Source organism: Leptonychotes weddellii, chromosome 16, assembly GCF_054177405.1.
Source record: "Leptonychotes weddellii isolate Sample4059 chromosome 16, ASM5417740v2, whole genome shotgun sequence".
Taxonomy (NCBI): Eukaryota; Metazoa; Chordata; class Mammalia; order Carnivora; family Phocidae; genus Leptonychotes; species Leptonychotes weddellii.
The window spans coordinates 1,363,749-1,383,064 of NC_138384.1; the positions used below are offsets into that span (position 1 = coordinate 1,363,749).

At 56.8% G+C, this 19,316-nt stretch overlaps 1 protein-coding gene across 1 annotated transcript in view; it reads right to left on the minus strand.

Annotated features, from left to right (window-relative positions):
* Positions 1-18,294, minus strand: part of ZNF469 (zinc finger protein 469) — a 183,601-nt gene extending 165,307 nt beyond the window's left edge. Inside the window, exon 1 of the mRNA XM_081806243.1 lies at positions 17,944-18,294. The gene's annotated coding sequence lies outside the window, so the exon portion shown is untranslated. The remainder of the gene's footprint in view (positions 1-17,943) is intronic.
* Between the last annotated feature and the right edge of the window lie 1,022 nt (positions 18,295-19,316).

Sequence of the window (19,316 nt, forward strand, 5' to 3'; positions counted from 1 at the left end):
GACGTGCTGATGCCAAATTAACCAATTTCACAAGCAAGAGGGCGACCTGCCAGTGTGCCCCCCACCCAAGGCGGGAAGGGTGACCGCCAGTTCTCACAGCAGGGCAGGCCGGGCAGGGGACGGGCCGGGCGGAGGAAGGGAGGGCACGGGAGGGCGGGAAAGGGGAGAGGAGGGCGGGGAGGGGACACGCCAGGGGCATGTCTGTTCTCAGTGATAACACACCCCAGTCTAGCTTAGAACCTGAGCCGTCCTGGGCCTCTGGGACCTCGTGCAGCTGTGGGGCTGAGACCTGCCCGGGGCGAGACGTGGAGCTGCGAACCCGCGCTTCCTACACCTTCAGGGTCTCTCCTGCACAGGGGAGGCCGTGACACCAACCTCACGGGGCCGTGGGCCGTCATGGCCTTAATCACCTTCTGGGGCCGGCAGAGCTGCTGGGGGCGCTAGGCCTGGTGTGCCAGGCACTCGCTACGAGGGAGAAAAGGAAACCTCTGGGTAAGAAGACCAAGCAAAGCAGAAAGGCTTTCACACCACAGACCACAATACGACACGCTTAGTTTGTGGAGAAGTCACCTGCAGCAACCTTGGGGATTACAAAGGGTATCGAGCCCGAAGACCCAGATTTGGTCCCTAGCCCTTGGCCTCCAGCTATGGGGCCCGAGGCAGGGGTCACTGGGAAGCGCACGCCCTGCAGGGGTCCTGCTGGTCCCATTCTCCTGTTCCGGGAAATGGGGTCAGAGCAGCAAATCAAGGTGGGAAGAGCTGAGCATGGTGAGTAGGAGGACGGGGATCCTGGGCACGGTTCCCCTGGGGTGTGAGATTATCTCCCGCAGACAACACCCCCATTTCTACCCCCAAACACTCTCCTGAAGCCTTCAGATCCTGCTCGCCCAGAGGAACCCCTTGAGCGCAGCGTCTGCGCGAGGTCCAACCAAGCCCTCTTCCAAGACACCCGAGGGCTGTGGGGGCTCTTCAACCCCGCTCGGCTCCCCATGCTGGACGGGGACAGCATCTGAGAGGCTGTCTAGAAAGTGATGGCGTCCCAACCCTCAGCACATGAGGACACAGAAAAGTTTCCATTGAAAAGAGACACCTGAGGGGCACCCGGGGGCTCAGGCGGCTGAGCGTCTGTCTCTGGCTCAGGTCACAATCCCAGGGTCCTGGGATCGAGTCCCGCATCGGGCTCCCTGCTCGACAGGGAGCTTGCTTCTCCCTCTCCCTCTGCTGCTCCCCCTGCTTGTGCTCACTCTCTCTCTCTCATATAAATAAATAAAATCTTTAAAAAAAACGAAAGGCACCTGAATGCGTGCACCTGTTCCTGGGGCTCCACTCCGGTCCAGCACCTGCTGCTGGGTGCTCCTTAGGTGAGTCACTGAGCTTCTCTGAGCCTCAGTTTCCTCAGGGGTGCATGGGGACGACCATACGCTCTTCTCAAGGCTGTTGAGGACTAAATGAGATGTCTGGCGGGTGCTCCTGGGGAGCCTCGCACGCAGTAGATGCTCAGGGAATACTCTCTCCCTTCCCCCGCTCCCGTGGCGGGGTTTGAGGCTCACATGCCCAAGGCACGGGGCTGTCAGGAAGCGCAAACAGCTGAGCCTTTTTCCTATAGAGTTCAGAGCGTCCCTGGTGTTCAGAGGAAGCTGTACTCACCAAAGATGTGTGTAATCGCATGAATTCACTTCGTGTGAGATGTCAGGTTCTTCCAGTGCACGTCTGACGTGGTTGCTGGAGACTTAAATACTGGTGTGTCTTTGCAAGCGCTTTTCCAAGGGCACAGAGCCGGACCTTCCCAGCTGACGGGATAGCAGTGGCCCTCCCGGGCACCCACGCCCCGACCGCCGGTGACGGCGTCTCCGTGGTCCCCCCACGCTGCCCCTCCTCAGGCCTTGCGGCTGGGCGCTTCAGACTCCAAGAACAGCCATGGGGCCCACCCGTCAGGACGTCCATCACCTGGTCTCAGGGACCAGTCATGGGGGGCAGTGACTCAAGTCAGGCCCACGACATGAGGTCCTGGGGCAGGACCTCAGAACAATCCGCTCACGCCCCCTGAGGCTTGGATCGGAACCTTCCCGAGGCCGAGCTACTGCGCTTGGGCCAGGGTCCTCTTGAGAAGGAAGGGGAGCTAGAAACGTACCATCAGACATACCCTGTGAGCTCGGAAGCAGCCATCCGGGCCGGCATGTCCATCCATGCTTGAGGCCCAAAGGGTCCAGGGGGTGACATTCTCTGCGAGCCTCTCCACCCAGGGGTGGCCTGGCATCTCTGCAATTGCCTCCCCGGGTGGCCCCACCTTCCCGCTGCCCGGCCACCAAGCCCTGCCCTCACTCTGCCCCCAGTCCACTCACCAGAACACACAGCATGGGCGCACCTCTGGCTGGGCAACGGGGGGGGGGAGCTTGTGTGCTCCCAGTGGGCCTGTCCTACCTCTGTCCAGGCAGGAGTGTGGCCGCCAGACCCCTCACCGGGCTGCTGGGAGGGTCAGAGTTCATGGGCACTGATGCGCTTCCCAGAGGCAGGTCCCGGTGAGGTCAGAGCCCATGGAAGCCACTTCCAGCTGACGGGGAGCCAACACACGGCCCCAAACCCCCAGCCATGAGAGCAGCGCTGAGCAACAGCCCCAGAGAAATTCCCACAGGTGCTGCCCACCGTGGCAAAGCCCTTGCCGAGTGGCTCACCAAGAGATTACCCTGATGGTGGGCAGACCCTAACCGCGATCACAGTGTCCTTGGACGGAGGCAGACACTGGAGCAACGTGGCCACCGGCTGGGAGAGGCTGGGAGCCCCAGGGCCTGGAAGGAGCCTTGCCCGGAGCCTCTGGAGGCAGCGCGGCCCTGCCCACACCTTGATTTGGGGCTTCTGGCCTCCAGACTCTGAAAGGGTAAATGTCTGTTGCTTCAAGCCACCATGTTTGTGGTCCTTTGTTACAGAGACAACTGGAAGCTAACACGCCGTGTAAGTCAATGGGAAAGTATGACTTTGCAACAATGAGCAATAATCCCATTTATGCCTTTATACACGCGCTTCCCTCGTTGGGGCCAACGGAACCCCTCTCCCAGGTTCTGCACCCGCCTCACCTCAGCCTGCAGCTCAGCCCCACCAAATCAGACAGGGATGCTCCTAACACAGTTTTGCTTGTGTTGCTCCCAGCCTAGAGTCTTCAATGGCTCCCTATTGCCCGCAGGCCAACAACTCATCTCCAAAGTGCATTATACGGCTGTGTGTGATCTCATCCCAGTTTACTTCTCTCGCTCAGTCTCTGCTACCCGCTCCTTCCTGCCTTCCCTCCTCCCGCTAGCAGAAGCCTCTGTTAATGTCACAGACATGTCATCTCTCCCACTGTGTGATTAAGAGGGTGAGGCCTGGCACGGTGCCTGGCATGCAGGGGCCAGGGAGGAAAGCGGAAGGCACTGGGCCTGCTTTGGCCGTGAGCCAGGCAAGTGCCTATGGGCTCCTCTTTTCTTCTCTATAAAATGTCACTTGGATCTGAAATTGGCCTTTTGTGAGTCTACAATATTCAAAACGTTTCAGAACACACAAAAAATACAGGTCCGGAAAAGGGGAAGGTTTTGGCTCGACATCCAGATTAGCTATTAGACGGATTTGGACCCACCCACCGCTCCAAAGCCCACAGCCCCACACAGGAGCACCTCCTTCACAGCACAAGGGATCGGAGTGGGGAGACGGACTGAACAGTAGGGGCGGCAGCAGGGTGGGCTGAGGCGCCTGGGTGGTTAACGTCTCTGTGGCTTTTCCCACAGTGACGAGTAGCACAGGGAACATCCCGTCTGTGAGAGCATGTCCCCCGAACCCAGCCCAGTGCCCCGCATACAGCATGAGCACAATGAACGCACGGTGAATAGATACACATACCCGGTGCTTTCCAGAGAGGGGCTCCCAGAGCTGTGCCGGCAACGTGCCCACAATTCCCAACATCCCCCCGAGTCGGGGCCCAGGCGGCGCCGTGAGGGACCCGGCGGGAACGAACCACCATGGCCCCCGAGGCTGCCGCACCCCTCTACTGCACGGTGCGGGCCCCCAAGCTTGGCCGAGTGTGTCTTTCCGGCCCTTCTCTCTGGCGCTGGTTTGGGAAGTGCCGACAGGTTCGTCCTGTCCTCAGAGGTGACATGGGCAGAAAGGGGCTCTGGGAGGCCTGACAACAGTCTGGTGTGTTTGCTGAAGCTGCGTCTCCTTGAGCCTCCAGATGGTTGAAAAGGGGCAACCGTGTAAGCAGTGCCCTCCGCTGTTTATGACAGAGCACCTTCCCCTCGGGTTTGGAAGAGGAGGGTCTTCCTTTTCAAATGGGAACACTGGGGCAACACTTGGCCTCCCAAGCATTCATTCCCGAGCACGTGTGCGGCGCATCCTGTGTGCAGAGGCTGCTGGTGCCCCAAGGTCACGGGATAAGCAGGATGATCCCTACACCGGGGAGCTGAGATGGACACCAGTGCTTGCTGTGATACACAGAGGAGCCCCCCAGGGGTCTTTTTGAAGCAGATTCTCATGCAGCAGGTCTGAGCAGGGTGAGGGTCTGCATTTCCAACAGGGTCCCAGGGGATGCCGAGGCGGCAGGCCTGCGGACCAGCAGGGCTGACAACCTCTGGGGGCTTGCTCGAGACGAAAATTCTGGGGCCCCACCCAGGACTCCTGAAGCAGGAGCTCGCGGGGCGGGGCCCACGGATCCTCCCGCGGGTTCTGATGCTCTAGCAAGTTTGAGCATCGCTGGGTCTAGACTGTGTTTGGTCCAGGAGCCGCCTCTTCTGCCTCCCTTGCACACGATGATGTCGTTAAACAAGAACGTACGTCCTGCTGAGTCAGTGTGAGCCTCAGAACCCTTCTCAACACAGCAGTCGAGCCCTCCTCCCACCCTGGGGGCCGGCATTCGGGATGACATCCCGGGTCTACACCAGACAGGCAGCAGACCTCCACCCGCGATATGACAGATGCTACAGTGACGGGATGCACAGAGTGACACGGGAACTCGTGGCGGAGGGGGTGTGTCACAGAGGGGGTGGACACTGGGAAGATGAGTGGGAGCCCCCAGGGCAGGAAGAGAAGGCGCTCCGGAGAGGGTCAACAGCAGGGTTTGCTTGGAAACAGGGAGCATGGATCAGCTCAGGGCCAGACCAGATTCCCAAGTGGGACGGGGTCACAGAAGGAGGCATGGTGAGCCCGGGAGCCAGAGGCCTGTGTGAGCGAGGCCGGCGCACGGGGTGGATGCTGTAACCCCTGCAGGCGGGTCAGCAAGGCGGGCGTCCCTGCGCCCCCCCCCACCAGCCTGCCAGGCCCCTCCCCGAGACCCTGCCGGGAAGAAAGGGCCAGGCAGTGGTGCAGGGAGGGTGGAGGAGGAAGGATCCATCACGGGATTCGAGACCCTCCAAGATAAACATAGAGAGAAACTGAAAAAGTTGGGGCCTATCATATTAGCCATGGGAAAAACACAGCATTAGGCACTGCATTTTAATAAAGCATTCTGTCTGGTTTTGATTTCACAGATGTAAGAAAATGCAGGCAATCTGGCATTAAGTTGGACTACTTCAGACTGTTTCTATAAACCACACTTGGGATTCTCTCAGCATTTCTGAGATTCAATTTGCAGAGACTTCTCCGAGTCCAAAAACCCCTAAATAAACTCTAGGGGGACAGTGTTGTTGGGTCCTGGGTGGGTAATACATTACCGCAGAGAGCATCCTCCAGCAGAGTGAGGCGGGCTGCCCTTTGCTATTTCCATGGGCATAATCCAGCATCATTCTAATTATAGTGACACTGCATTGAGGAGATGGCGGGGGGGGGGGAGGTTTCCTTCCTGTATTCACAACAATCTGCGTTTCTATCAAAGAGAATGTGGCTATTAATAGAATGTGTGTGTGTTCTCAGGCTGGACACACATCTGCAGCGGTGCATCCAGCCAGGCTCAGTGTCTCCCAAGGCCACGGGCACGGAGGGCGCTACTGGGCTTCCGGGGACCCCGACAGGACCCAAGATGCTCTCAGCACAAGCCCACCTGGGTGTCCGCACCCCCTCCATCTGCTCAGGGCTCACCAGCCAGGAGAGCTGGGCCCTCGGCGATCTCATGCAGGGACCTGCAGGCCAGACTCCCACGGGCTCCTGCCTCTGACTGGGGCACCTCGCACACCCCACCTCCCCCAGGACCCCCCCCATCCCCACCCTGCCCTTCCCTGGGGAGTCTGTCCACAGTCCAGTGCCCTGAGACTGTCTTGCAGCAGCTGCTCTGGACTCATCTTGACTCCATCACGGGCTGATTCCTGAATCCTTTGGCCGCCGTGTCCCCCAGCCCAATCAGAGCCCTGGAACCAGAGCCCTCCCAGGGAGGGCTGTGTTTATTTTACTTTGCATACATTTTTCCAACACAAAGAGGCTCAAGCACAGGCCTGGCTGGCACATTCCAGCAGCAGAAGCAGTGCGTGCCACCGAGCTATCTTCTGCGAGGGGAAGTGGGACCCCTGCCACCTTTGGGCGGTGGGGGGGGAACCATGGCTGGCACTTATGATTCAGAGCCGTCTTCCGGCTCTTCACCCCAGCTGGTCTCTGGGAGAAAAGGCGACCGGCAAGCCCCAGCTAAATGCTTCGTGCGGAGCCTGGGCCAAAAACAACCCTCCAGCACATGCTACGAGTCTGGGTCACCTTCCCCCAAACACATCACGGGGTGGGAGACTGCGGGGCGGGGGGGGAGAGCCAGCCCAGATCCTCCACAGTCGCTGCCCCCAACCGGCTGGGGAGGAGCACCTCGTTTCCAGAGGCTTCTGGCTAAGGGGATGTTTTCCCATTACTAGCCAATTTGTAAGGAGAGGGGAAAAAAAGGCCAACTTCAGATACCCATCAGCAGACCCCCTGAGAAATCCAGTGTCCCACTGGAGAAAGATACCCTTGAATGTGGAGACCTGGGGTCAGGAGCTCGACCCAAAAGGACGGTCACAGGGGCAGCCCGCACCCCCTTCTGGCGCCCCTGGAATAGAATATAATAATGAGTATACAATAATGATAAGGAACAACATCCAGTGTTGGTGGGTGAGGTCTGATTCCAGAGTTCTGGATATTTCCATTGTTCCACCCAGACTGGCATGTTTGAGTGTGTCTGTGTGCACATGTGTGTAAGACAGTGTGCAAGTGTTTTTGCGTGTGGTGGTGAGTGTACATTTATATGTGAGTTCACGAATGCATCTATGTGTGCACGAGTGTAGTGCACGTGCACGCATCTGTGTGCGTGTGTGTGCACGCATCTGTGTGTGAATGCATGTGTAGCGCATGTGCATGCATCTGTGTGTTCGCGTGCATGTGCACGTGTGCGTATCAGTATAAGCCCAGCCTGAGGCAGGCCGGAGCCACGGGCCAGCGAGAGCCAGTGTCCTCTGAATAAACCCATCAGCAGCACGTGCTCAATTGACAAGAGTGTGGGAGCTGCACCTCTGAGGTCTCAAGAGGCTGCAGCACCTTCCAGCACACTCGTGACATAACAGCTCGTGAATGCAGTCCCCGTGGCCCTGGCGTAGCAGGTCTGCTCTGCTGCAAGCTTCGGAGGTGAGCACAGCCTGAGACGGAGGCTCTCGGGCCGGCAGGGACAGGCACCCCTGCTGCTCTGTAGCGAGGGCAGAGAAAACAGACCCAGCGCCAGGAGCAGAGGAAACTGAGACCACGCGGCCAAGAAAAATGGCCTTTTTCTTTCCAGTTTCTTGCTAAAAAAGCTTTCTCCTTGGCTGGGTCTTTGGGGACATGGCAGAAAGAATACGTTCAAGAGCTGGTTCCTCCCACTTTCCGCAGGGTTTTCCAGCGGGAGGCGGACCGCAGCACTGCTGCTAAGCAGTCAACGGCACCCTGCCCCAGGGAGATGGGGTGCTAGGCCGGGGACACGTGGGGCTGCGGACTGCCCAGAGCGGCCGGAGCACCCAGGATGGGGGGCAGCCTTCGGTCACATGGACCCATGTCTGGGACGCAGCGTCAGTCTGGGTGCCGTGTGGTGTCCCCTCTGGTGGGCGGCACGGACTGCCCCAGCATGAGGGTCCCCCCCGGCTGCCTGCGCCGCGGCCGGGCACCTGCATGCTGACCTGCAGCCTCTGTCGGTGAGGGCTCCACTCAGACACTGGCGTGCTCGAGGCCACTCTCCCAGTCGTCCACTCTTTGGGGGCCGATCCCCACGCATCAGGCCCGACGGCTTCTTCTACCCAGCCCATCCCCCGCCCCGGCCCGTCCCCTGCCTTCCCTTATCACTGCACCTGGGACAGACGACAAGGCAGGCCTGCCTCCCATCACGTCACCCCGGCGAGGGGCTCCTGCAGAGTCTGCGGGGTGTGCCTCTCATTTCTACTCCGAGAGCGGCGGCCACATAACATGGGCCACAGAACGTCTCGTCTGTTCGATTTGTAGAGATTTGTTTGATGGCCCAGAATAGGGTCTGTGTTGCTGAATGTTCCGTGTCCACTTGTAAGACACGTGCATTCTGCTGATGGGGAGGGCTGTCCCGTGAACGTCCGCTAGGTCCGCTTGGACGGGGCTGTGCTGGGACTCACCTCCTCTAGGGCTCCCTGCTCTGCAGCTGGCAGAGACGGGTTTCCAGGGGTCTCCACTGCCAGTTTCCCAAGCGGGGCGAGCACACGGACCATGGCCACGTCTTCCTGCAGAGCGACACTCCATTACGAGGCGCCCTCCGCCTCCCTGGTGATGCCCGTCTGGTGTCCGCTTCACATGATGTGTTCTCGTGGTGCAGCTTTTTCTGCCCTCTTTCAATCCACCTATGTTTTTATATTTAAAATGAGCTGTTTGTTTGTTTTTTTAAATAGCACAGATTGGGTTTTATTTTCTTCCCCACTCTTACAATCTCCATCTTTCGTCCTGGGTCCACTGAGGACAGGCAGATGCTGACGAAAGCTCACCTCACGGGCCACTCTTCGGTGGCAGACGGACGGTCCTCCTGAGGGCAAGATGGTGGAGCTCCTGCTGCAGAGCGGTGTCCTCAGGAAGGGACCACCAGGCGTCTGGGCAGGTGTCCATGGGACACAGCTCCTTCATCCCAGCCCCTCCGGTGCTTGCAAGGTGCCCAGCCCCCATCCCTCAGCCCCCGCCCCTGGAGCCCCTTCTACCAGAGCTCCCCCCAAACCTCCCCGCCTGTCCTCCCTCCACGGACAGGGCCCACCCCTCCCATCTCCGGTTCTGCATCGGCGGCACGGGGGTGGGCAGCAGGGTCTCAGTGGCTTGGCCACCGAAACGAGGACTGGAAAGTCACAGAGCTCCCAGGAGAGCCGATAAATCCACCTGGGCCTGTCACAGGCTGGGGACCTCACAGAAGTCGGGGCCACCTCCGCCAGAAGAGCACCAGCAGCAGCTTCCATGGAGGGAACTGGGTGTGGCCACTTCCCAGTGTGACACAAGAAAGGCCCCCAGGCCCCATGGGGGAGGGGGGGGAGAGGCGGGTCGGCCAGAGTACCTGCCGGTGGGGTTCCCTGGCGCATCCCCGCGGCTGCCCTGGGGACGCTCGGCACCAGGATAGAGAGCTGACTCCCTGTCCCCGTTTGGCATAACCGAAGAGCACGCTGCTCCCCACAGAACCAGCGTTCCGATTCCAACGGACTCACGTGGCAAGAAAAACACGCCGGGCTTGCCAGAGGGGAGCAGGGCTGGGAGCGGGGAGAGAACAGGAGGGACGCAGGAAATCCCACAGGTTCCTAAACACTGGGCCCCTCCGCCCCTCAGTAAATAGTGTTTTAATTTGTGGTGGTTAATCCAGAGCTTCATTTGAGTCCTGGAAGTTGGGCACATGGTACATGTAGTTTGGCAAAGGAGTCCAGCTTCGCCCCCCCCCCCGCGCCCCCTCCCCCTGCTCCCCCCGGCGCTCCCCCTCCCATCCAGATGAGTGAAGGGATAAACTCCTCCAGAAACGTTTCTGCTCCAATAAAGCATTATCACCTGTCAGTCATCTGAGAAGTGCCTGGGAGCCTCTCCCATGCTCGGGGGTTTCTCCGGCCTTGGAAAAGCCCCCGCGGCCCGGGCGCCGAAGCCACACTGCCAGAGGTGCACGTGGGCGGGCTGGGACCCTGGCTCGCCGAGGCTCTCGGGGCGGTGCGCAAGCGGCCGTCACTTGGTCGTCTATGGGTCACATGTGTGTTTCATGTAACATCTGGTCTGGATTTAATTGTCTTTTTTCAAAGCCGCCTTTTACCCAAACTTGCTACAAAAGCAGATGAGTAAGCGAGAGATGATGTGCCGGTCGTTTGGGTTTGGATAGATGAGCGGGCTGCCTTTGGCCTGACGGGTCGCAGAACTATCCGCTCAGAAGCTCAGAAGCCGCCGAGGGACACAGACTCAGCAGGAACGGGGAAAGATGCCCCAGCCGAACGTGGCCCTCCGCTATTGAGCTCTGAGGTCAAGACCTCTTGGAGCAGGACCTGCTCTGTTCTCTGCGGGACAGGGGGTGGTGTGTATAGTTTCTGTGCTGGCTCGGGGGCCGCCGCCTCCACCCCCCATGTTTTGTTGAAGGGGACTCTGGCAGTGTCTGGGGGGCACCTCCGAACTTCGATGGAAGGTCACGGGGCCCCCAGCCGCCTCCCTCGGTTGTCTGGGTCCAATTCATTGCACCATCCCCGCTGCATCTCTGGTCCTCCAGAGAGAAACGCCAGCAACGTCAGTTCACTCAGGTGTCTCCAAAGACAAACGCACCCTGGGGTGAAGCACGTGGGGCCCCGCAGATGACGTTCGTGGGCTGAGCGTGACAAGCATCTCTGCAGCCTGATGCAACTGGTACAAGGCGCCAGACGGGTCCCAGCCCACGGGCGCTGACCCGCTCGCTCGCCCAGAGTAGGGCAGGCCGCGGGGGGCACAGGAAGCGGGAGCCGCTTTAATAGGCAGGAAAGCCCGTGTTCAAATCCTAGCCTCGTTTCTTACTAGCTGACTTGGTCTTGGAGAAGCCTCCTGCCCTCTTTGAAATTAACTCCTTTGTGGTCAGAAAACACACTTTGTATGGTTTTAATCTTAAACGTACTGGGACCTGTTTGGTGGTCCAGAATATGGTCCATCTGGATGAAGGTTCCATGCGCGTTCTGCCGTGGGCTGGAATGTTCTATGGATGCCAACTGGGTTCAGCCAATTGAGCCATTTTTCGAGTCTTCTGTGTCATCGCCGATTTCTGTCGACTTGCTCTACAGATGCTGGGACTGGGCCGCCGTGTCGGCTTTGCGGGGCTACCGCCGAACACAGCCAGCTGCGGCTGTGAAGGGGATCTACAGACGTGGCTAAGTCCCTACTCGGCTGGCTCTGAGGAAGGCGGAGGATCCGGGGGGGCGCCCACCTGCCTCAGTGAGAGGACCCTGCAAGCCGGCTGAGGCTTCCCCAGGGAGAGAGGAACGTCTTCCCGTGAGCAGCAGTGCTGGTGACGCCCGTGCCCACACCAGTGCCTCCAAACTTGCTTCTCTGGCCCACGCCGGCACGAGCCAATACCCCCATGCTCCCGGTACAGACCCACTGGCCATGGTCGGCAACATTGGCTGAGCCGCAAGGGACAGGCTGCTGATGCCCCAGCTGCAAACGTGCACGTCTCCGTGTCTCCCCCCGGCGCTGGAGGGGTTTGCTGCACATATTTGAAGCTGTTATTAAGGACACGCACATTGACCCCTCTATCCCCAAAATCAACTTCGTTATCCCTGGAAAAACGCCTCGATATGACATCTACTTCGGCATTCATACAGCCCCGCCAGCCCCGTATTGATTAGCGTTAGGGGTATGTCTTTTCCAACCACCCACGTTCTGCCTGCGTGGGCCTTTCTGTGGACGTGGCAGGTCCTGCAGGGAGTTCTCCCGGGGGCTCCCCCCTCGTCCTGTCCCGTGGTCTATCTTAGTTTGGCAGCTTAGACAGTTTACCCTAATGTCCTTACTAGTACGGCAGGTTTACACCCCTCCCCCTGTGATCTGGTTTCCGTCCGCCTGTCTGTTCCTTATTTTCTTCCTCCCATTGTCATGGCTTCTTTTGATTAATAGAGGGACTTGCCTTAATGATTCTCCTTTATCCCCACCCTGGGGATAGCGTATTAGCTACACCTTCATGTTTTATTTTTACTGCACGTTCTGGACGCACCACGTATAGGCCTGTAATGTACAGACTCATCACGTCTGCCTCCACGTCACGTTTGCCCTGTCGCACACGGCGTGAGAACGACAGACTCCCGCGCCCCCTCCCGTCCCTGTACCATCAGAGATCTTACCTCCGCATAGAATATAAACCCCCCAAACGCACTGTTGTTATTTTTGCTTTGAACAGCAAATTGTTACTTCAAGAGATAAAAAAATGAGAAAAGTGCATTTTGCACTTACCTGAGCAATCCCTGTGCGTGGTGCTCTTCACTGCTCTGTGTGGATCTACATTTCTGTCTGGGGTCGGTCCGCTGCCGGAGGGACCGCCTCCCATATTTCTTACAGGGCAGGTTTGCTGACAAGAAATTCTAGCAGGTGTTGTTTGTCTGAACAGTCTTCATTTTATCTCTCATTCTGAGCCACATTTTCACGGGGTCATGAAATCCTTGTTGACCGTTTCCCCCACTTCTAACACATTACAGATGCCTCCCCACTGCTTCCCAGGTGGCATGGTTCCTGGCAGGAGTTGGCTATCCCTCACGGCGCCGCTCGGTCCACAGCACTGTTTCCCTCGGGTGGCTTCTGAGACTTGTCTTTATCAGCAATTTGTTTATAATGTGCCTTTGTGTTGCGTTCTCAGTGTTCACTCTACACAGGGTTGACTTCGCTCATTGCCTCTGTGGGTTTATGGTTTCCAGCAAATTCAGAAAACTTTTGGTCATAATTTTTTCAGAACATTTTCTGTCCCTGCCTCTCTCTCTCCTCCTTCCAGAACCCTGGTTACACATGGGCTGGAGGACTGGCTGTCACCCTGCAGGGCATCGGGCCTCTGCTACTTTGTTCTTCAGTCTTTTTTCTCTCTGGTTTGATGTGAATCATTTTTATAGCCTCTAACTCACTGATCTTTAATTCCATGGTGTTTATCTGCTGTGAATCCCATCCAGCATACTTTTCATTTTGAATATTAAATTTTCATCTCTTAAAGTTCCATTTGTGACTTTTTTATACTTTTTATTTCTCTTATTATGTATTCTTCTTCCTTCCTGGACATGTGGAGCATATTTCCAATAGCCATTTTAACATCCTTGTCTATTAATTCCATCATCTCTGCCTCTTCTGGGTCTCCTTCTGTTGATTCGTTTTCTCCCTGACTACGGGTCTTGACTTTCTGCTTTTTTTCATCCCTGGTTATTTCTGACCAAATGTCAGATGTTGTGAATGTGCACTGTTGCTTTCTGGGTTTTGTTGTGCTCCTTTAAAGAGTGTTGGAGTCTACCCTGGGGTGCAGTTCGGTTATTTGGAATTAGTCAGATCCTCCTGAGGCTTGCTTTCAAGTGTTGTGATGGCGGGTCCAGAACAGACTTCGGTGAAAGCTGACTTACCACCATTACTCAGTGAGTACTCTTCCGAGACTCTACTCAATGTCAGTGTATCCTAAGGTCTCCCACCTCCACCTGCTATAAACACAAACTAGCCAGCCCCGTGGGAGCTCCCAGGATTGTCCTGCCTGTTCTGCGGGCAGCTCCCGCACACACATGCACGTCAGCACCTGGCACAACCCTGCAGGGCTGCTCTGCAGGTCCCCAGCCCTCTGCCCTCAGCTCTTTCTCATGTGGCTACTCCACACTGGCCAGAATTAGATGTCCCCAAACCAGGACAATTTTCAGATGAGTTTTTTGGTCTAATGTCAAGTTGATAATTTTTTATTTCCACATTTTAAATAAAAATCCTAAAAATTCATTACCCTCTACTAACGTTATCATTTCATCAAATAATGTAAAGGACATAATCTCAGGATAAAGGGCATTCCTCCCCTAGGTAGGACATCTGTGGACCTTATATACCGATTTATAAACTCTCTGCAACTTCCTTATTTAGCCACAGACTAAGAACATGTTTCACAGGCCGACATTTGAGGATAATATTAATTAGCGATGACGGAGATACTGTGCCTGGCGACAGGGGTTAGGGATCTTGGTATTACTATTGGGTATGTGTGTCTGAAGCAGACATTGTGAGCCCAGCAGAAGTAACAGCAGGTCTCCTGCCTTGGGGGCTGCTGGGTGTGCAGGTGGGTGGGGGCTGGGCTAGCACAGCTTATCACCGAGCTCCTAGGACTGTGGTCTCCAACACATGCTCCAAGCACCTCCACACGCCCCCAGGTGAGCACTTCGTAGCAATATCATTCTGAATGCACCAAATGACCCTAACAGGTGGCAGGTGGGCTGGAGTCCAGGTCTGCTCAGCAGCAGGTCAGTCCGTTTCCCACTGTTTGAGGGCTTCCCAAACACCAACCATTCACGTGCCAGTCTCATGACATGTGCCAAGTCCCCATGATACCCACCTCATTACTCCCTGAGCTTGTTTCCTTAAAAACAACACATTTCTGAAATATCTAAATTGATCTTAAAAAGAAATTTATGTCGCTACTACTAATGGGAAATCAGTATCATTTGCTTTAAAAAAAATCTCAGGGAATCCATGAAAATAAAATACAGTGAAAACAATACACTATTAGTAAATTCCAGCTAGATACTCTTGCTCGACTGTGGCTTCCTCTTTCTGCATGAAAAGGAGAGAACAGCAATTCTTTGAAAGGTATTAAAGTTACAGTAATATCCAACTGAGATTCCCTTAGATATAATTGGAAATTTTGGAAAAGATGCTGTAGCTTCTGGTTAAATTTGGCTGACTGAATGCCTGTCATTTTTCTCTGCCCCTGAGCAAAACCAAAGTGAGAGCAAAGGAACAGAAGATGCAAAGCCAACAGCACAAGACAGAGGTAGGAGGTAGGTGCCCTCAGATGAAAGGTAACGGCACAGGGGGGAGATGGCGGAGGGTCCGCGTGACCAAGAGCAATACCGACGAGACCGCAACTTCAGTGCATACGGAGGGGGGTAGGCCTGCTGGGAAAGCACTGATTCCAGTAGCATAGGGAGTGAAGGGCCCAGGAATCCCGAAATGTGGGAGCATGGAGTAGAGTGGAAAACCAGCCCGCTAAGTCCCTTTTCCTCCCCACCTCAGATCAGCCAAGACCATTCTTCCTTCAGCCTGGCATGGGTAAGGGGTTGTTCTGCTCGGGGGATCCAAAGCACAATGCAAGGTGAGGGCCAGCTGCCTCAATCCATGCTCCAAGACCTGCACCCTCTCTCTCCCAGTCCCTGCTGGGGTCCGGGGCCCGGCTTACACTCTTCCTCACCCTCAGCTGGAACTGGGGGGCCCCACTCCAGGAACCTGGGAGTAAGGACCATGGATGCTGACATTTGGGAGTTCTCTAATGAGACAGCAGACTCCTGTATCCTTCCCTTCCTGAGAAGCCCGTTGAAAAGTCCCAGTATATTCACATATCCAGTCTTAATATTTTCTTCCCACACCCCAGTGTGTCATACTATCTATCCCTCCGCTCAAGAACAACCCAGGTAAACCCCGCCATGATTGGATGAATGTGACCTCCAGGGACCACCTCCGGAGTCCTCAGTGATTTAAGAAAAGTTATTTACCTCCTGACCCTGATCTTCATCATAGGAGTCCTACAGCTCTTGGCCGTTACCAACTTGTGGTCAATTCCTAAGGTCATTCCCAGTCTGTTTGCTCAACAAGTATTTATGCCCCCCCAATGTGTCAAGGATTGGGTGCCTGGACAAGCCGGGCACAAGCCCAGCGATCCCCGTGCGGCATGGGGCTGTTATCTGAGAGGCAGGACAGACTGTAACCACACAAGGTGTACAGCCTGTCAGCTGGGGATGTGTGCCATGAAGAGTTCAGAGCAGGTAGGGGGTGGTGGGGACAGCAGGTATCTGAGGAGGAGGCCTTTGAGCCGAGCTGGTGGGGGGGAGGGGGATGGGTCTGGGCAGAAGGGCAGCACGTGGGAGGGGCGGGGACAGGGCTGGGGGACGAGGGACACAGGGCCTCTATGGACAACAGACCGCAGGCCAGGGTGGGGGGACGGGGCAGACCGGTGAGCAAGTCATGGCAGCGGTCCGTGGCGGCGGGGGGGCCTCCACCCGAGTACATGTGATGGAGGCGGTGACAAGACTTTAGATCCATCCTCAAAATGGCGCCACAGGACCTGCTAAAGGGTGGACTGTGGGCGTGGTGGAGTGGGGGTGTCCTGGACGGTTCCAAGGCTCTTGGCCCCGGGAAGTGGAAACGCGGGTTTGCCTGCAGCGCCCAGGTGGGAGGGGCTGGCGGGGGCAGGGGTCCGGCCCAGCACCGGAGGCCGTGATGCGGAACAGTTTTCCAGAAAGAAGGGCCCCTTGTGTGTCCGTTCTCCTCACCTCCCCTCAGAAGATGAAACAGACGCGCATGTGGGGGGCGGCGCTGACCGTCATGTTCTGCAGCTAGAGTCCTCACATCCGTGTCGTTAGTGACCTCATCGTGACTGGGGGGGGGGTGGCGAGGAAGGACAGGGAGATTCCCGCGTCCAGGGGCAAAAACAGAGCGCAAGAGAGTGACCGTGGGACTCCAGTGCGGCTCCCTGGGGCTTAGGACCAGGCAACTGTCAAGTGCTTTTCCACCTGTGACCCCGGCTCCGATCCTCACAGCCACCCCAGTGACCAGCTGCAGGAAATGAGGCAGAGGGAGTTAGAGGGACTGGCCCAGGGTCACACAGCACATCGGCAGCTCAGACTCGGACTCAGACCCCCGGGTCCCAGCCCAGCATCCCCCTCACCGCACCTCAATAAACACCTTTTAACACCAACCGCGGAGCCCACATGATGCCCAACATGTTAGTCCTGCGAGATGCGCCAACCAAAACCCCCGGCAGGGACCACAGCACACCCCCCAGGGTGGCCAAGAGTCACTGACATGAACCCTGCATGATCGGGGCCTGTGAGGCAGCGGAGCTCCTGCAGTCCCGGGTGGGACTGCCTCATGCTGCAGCCGCTGTTAGGGCAGCCCCCAAATCCCCCAACATGGGGAGCTGGGGAGAGAGGGGCTCCCCAGGGCTCCATGCTCCCCGTGCAGAACATGGCCTTCAGCAGTGAGTGGACAAGCCGGTGTGGCGTGTCTGCCTCGGGGAATACCGCTAGCCATGACGGGGAGCAAACCATCCAGACCCGCAGCATCTGTCAGACGCATCGTGGCATGGGGAGGGACACACACACAGAGGGTCCCATCCTGACGTTCCAGAAAAGGCAGCCCTGAGCACAAGTAACAGAAGCCAGATGGGGGCTGCAGGGGCCGCTGGGGTCTGCATGGGGCGGTGAGGGGTGGCAGGGCCTAGCGGGGCTTGGGGGGCATCCCGTGGGGTCTGCGGGTGCAGCGGGGGTTGAGCTGGGGTCTGGAGGGTGGGAAGGGATGGACTGCGGAGGGCAGGAGGGGTTTTTCTGTATGTTCACTGTGATGGACATACCATCGTGTGCAAATGGAAGGCGGATTCTACCAGAGATCACATCCCAGTAAACTGACTGAAAGAGCAAGACAACTGGACCAAGTCCAGCTCCTGCTGCAGACCAGTCAACAGCGTGCACGCCCTCCCTGCCCTCCCGTCCCTCCTCCCATAGGACGGCACTCTGCGCCTGCCCCCGACGCTTCCCCGTCCCCCGCCGGCCTGGGGCTCCCACTGCCATCCACGGGGCCCTGACCCCGCCGGTCTCTCCAGAAGGACGCACAGGTGCTCTGTCACCACAGTGCCCAGCCCTTTTTCAGAGCTTGTCATACAGCAGGTGTTCACTATGAGTGACTAAGGGAATGCATCAGAGATCAAACTAAGCTCCAAAGAAAAGACACAAACAAAATGACTTCTCTACTCCCCCTATTTCTTTGGCAAAAGAAAATAGTCTGTCCAAAAAAAGACACGTGTGACAGACAGCAACACACCCACACGCTGAGCCATCCCAGACCCCTCAGGAGCAAGTGACCGCGTCCTACCTGTCACAGCAGTGGGGCCCCAGACTCCTGCTCAGAGTGTGGTGTCGGCCTGAAAGACATAAGGGGAGAAAACAGTTAATAACCACGCCCAGAGTCTAGTCTTTCCCAACTGCCGGCTCTGTTCAGCCGAAAATCAGCAGAAAATGTTCGGCCAAGTTTGGTGCCCACTCAAAACGGCAGAGCTTCTGAGTTTCGGACCAAACGTCAGTCTTTTGAAGTTGAGGTTCTGGTAACACTTGGCTCAAACAACAGGGATGGGAAGAGGCTCATAAAAAGCATTTGAAAGGCTACTCGGGTGCCAATTAGCTCTTACAAAACTGTATTTTGATGAGCAAAGTGTAAATGGATCAGCTACACATGGCCCACAGTCCCCTGGAAACACCCATGGGCCTGACAATTACGGGGGCGGTGGGTGAGGCAGGGCAGGGGGGAGCGGAGAGGGACCTGTGGGGCCAGACTGTATCACAGATCTGTCAGATCCCGAATGCTGGGAGGGGGTAAACCGTTGAAGACATCTGGCTGACATAAAAACATGGCTGGATTCGTCCTTCTTCGAAGCAAATATTATTCTCATTAAAACATAATCAGATCATCCACTGGGAGGAGCGTGTCACCATGGAGAGCAGGGCAGAGACGCTCAGAGGGTTACACAATGGCTGCCTGGTCAGCGGCCCGGCCAGCGGGGGCTCCCCCTGATGGTGGCCCAGGTCCCAGCCAGGGTCCCGGCCAGGGTCCCGGGCCTGCCTCTGCCGGACACCGCCTTCCCACAATCAGCACCAAGGTTAATGGTGTGCATCACCATGGAGAGGCTATGGCGTCCAGCTGGGTCAGACAGCAAGGTCATGTCCCCCTGTGGGTACTGGGTAGATGTGGTGAGCACGCAGTCAGCCGGCTCTGAGTCAGGGGGGTTATTCTTCCTAAGCTGGGTGGGCCTCATCCAACCAGTGGACGTCCTTACGAGCAAAAACTGAGTTTTCCCAGATTGGACACCATTCTGCCTCATGACCGTAACAGACTTCTTGCCAGAGGTCCCAGCCTGTGGACCCGCCCTACGGATTTCAGACGTGCCAGCCCCATGATCCCTCAAAAATAGATCTCTCTCTCTCTGCAGGCAGATAGATGGGTGTCAGTAGATGATAAAAAGAAAGAGGTGCTAAGTAGGTAGACAGCAAGAGAGAGACGGTAGATAGATACATGGAGAGATGACAGACAGACAAGTGGCAGATCAATAGAGGTAGACAATGGTAGACTCCCTATTGGTTCCATTTTGCTGGAGAACCCCCGCTCACACACTGAGAAAGCAAAGATCTGTCAGTCCCCCAACGCTAGCCCCTGAAACCCCCCCGCCCAGGTGGCTAAAAATGCCAACTCTC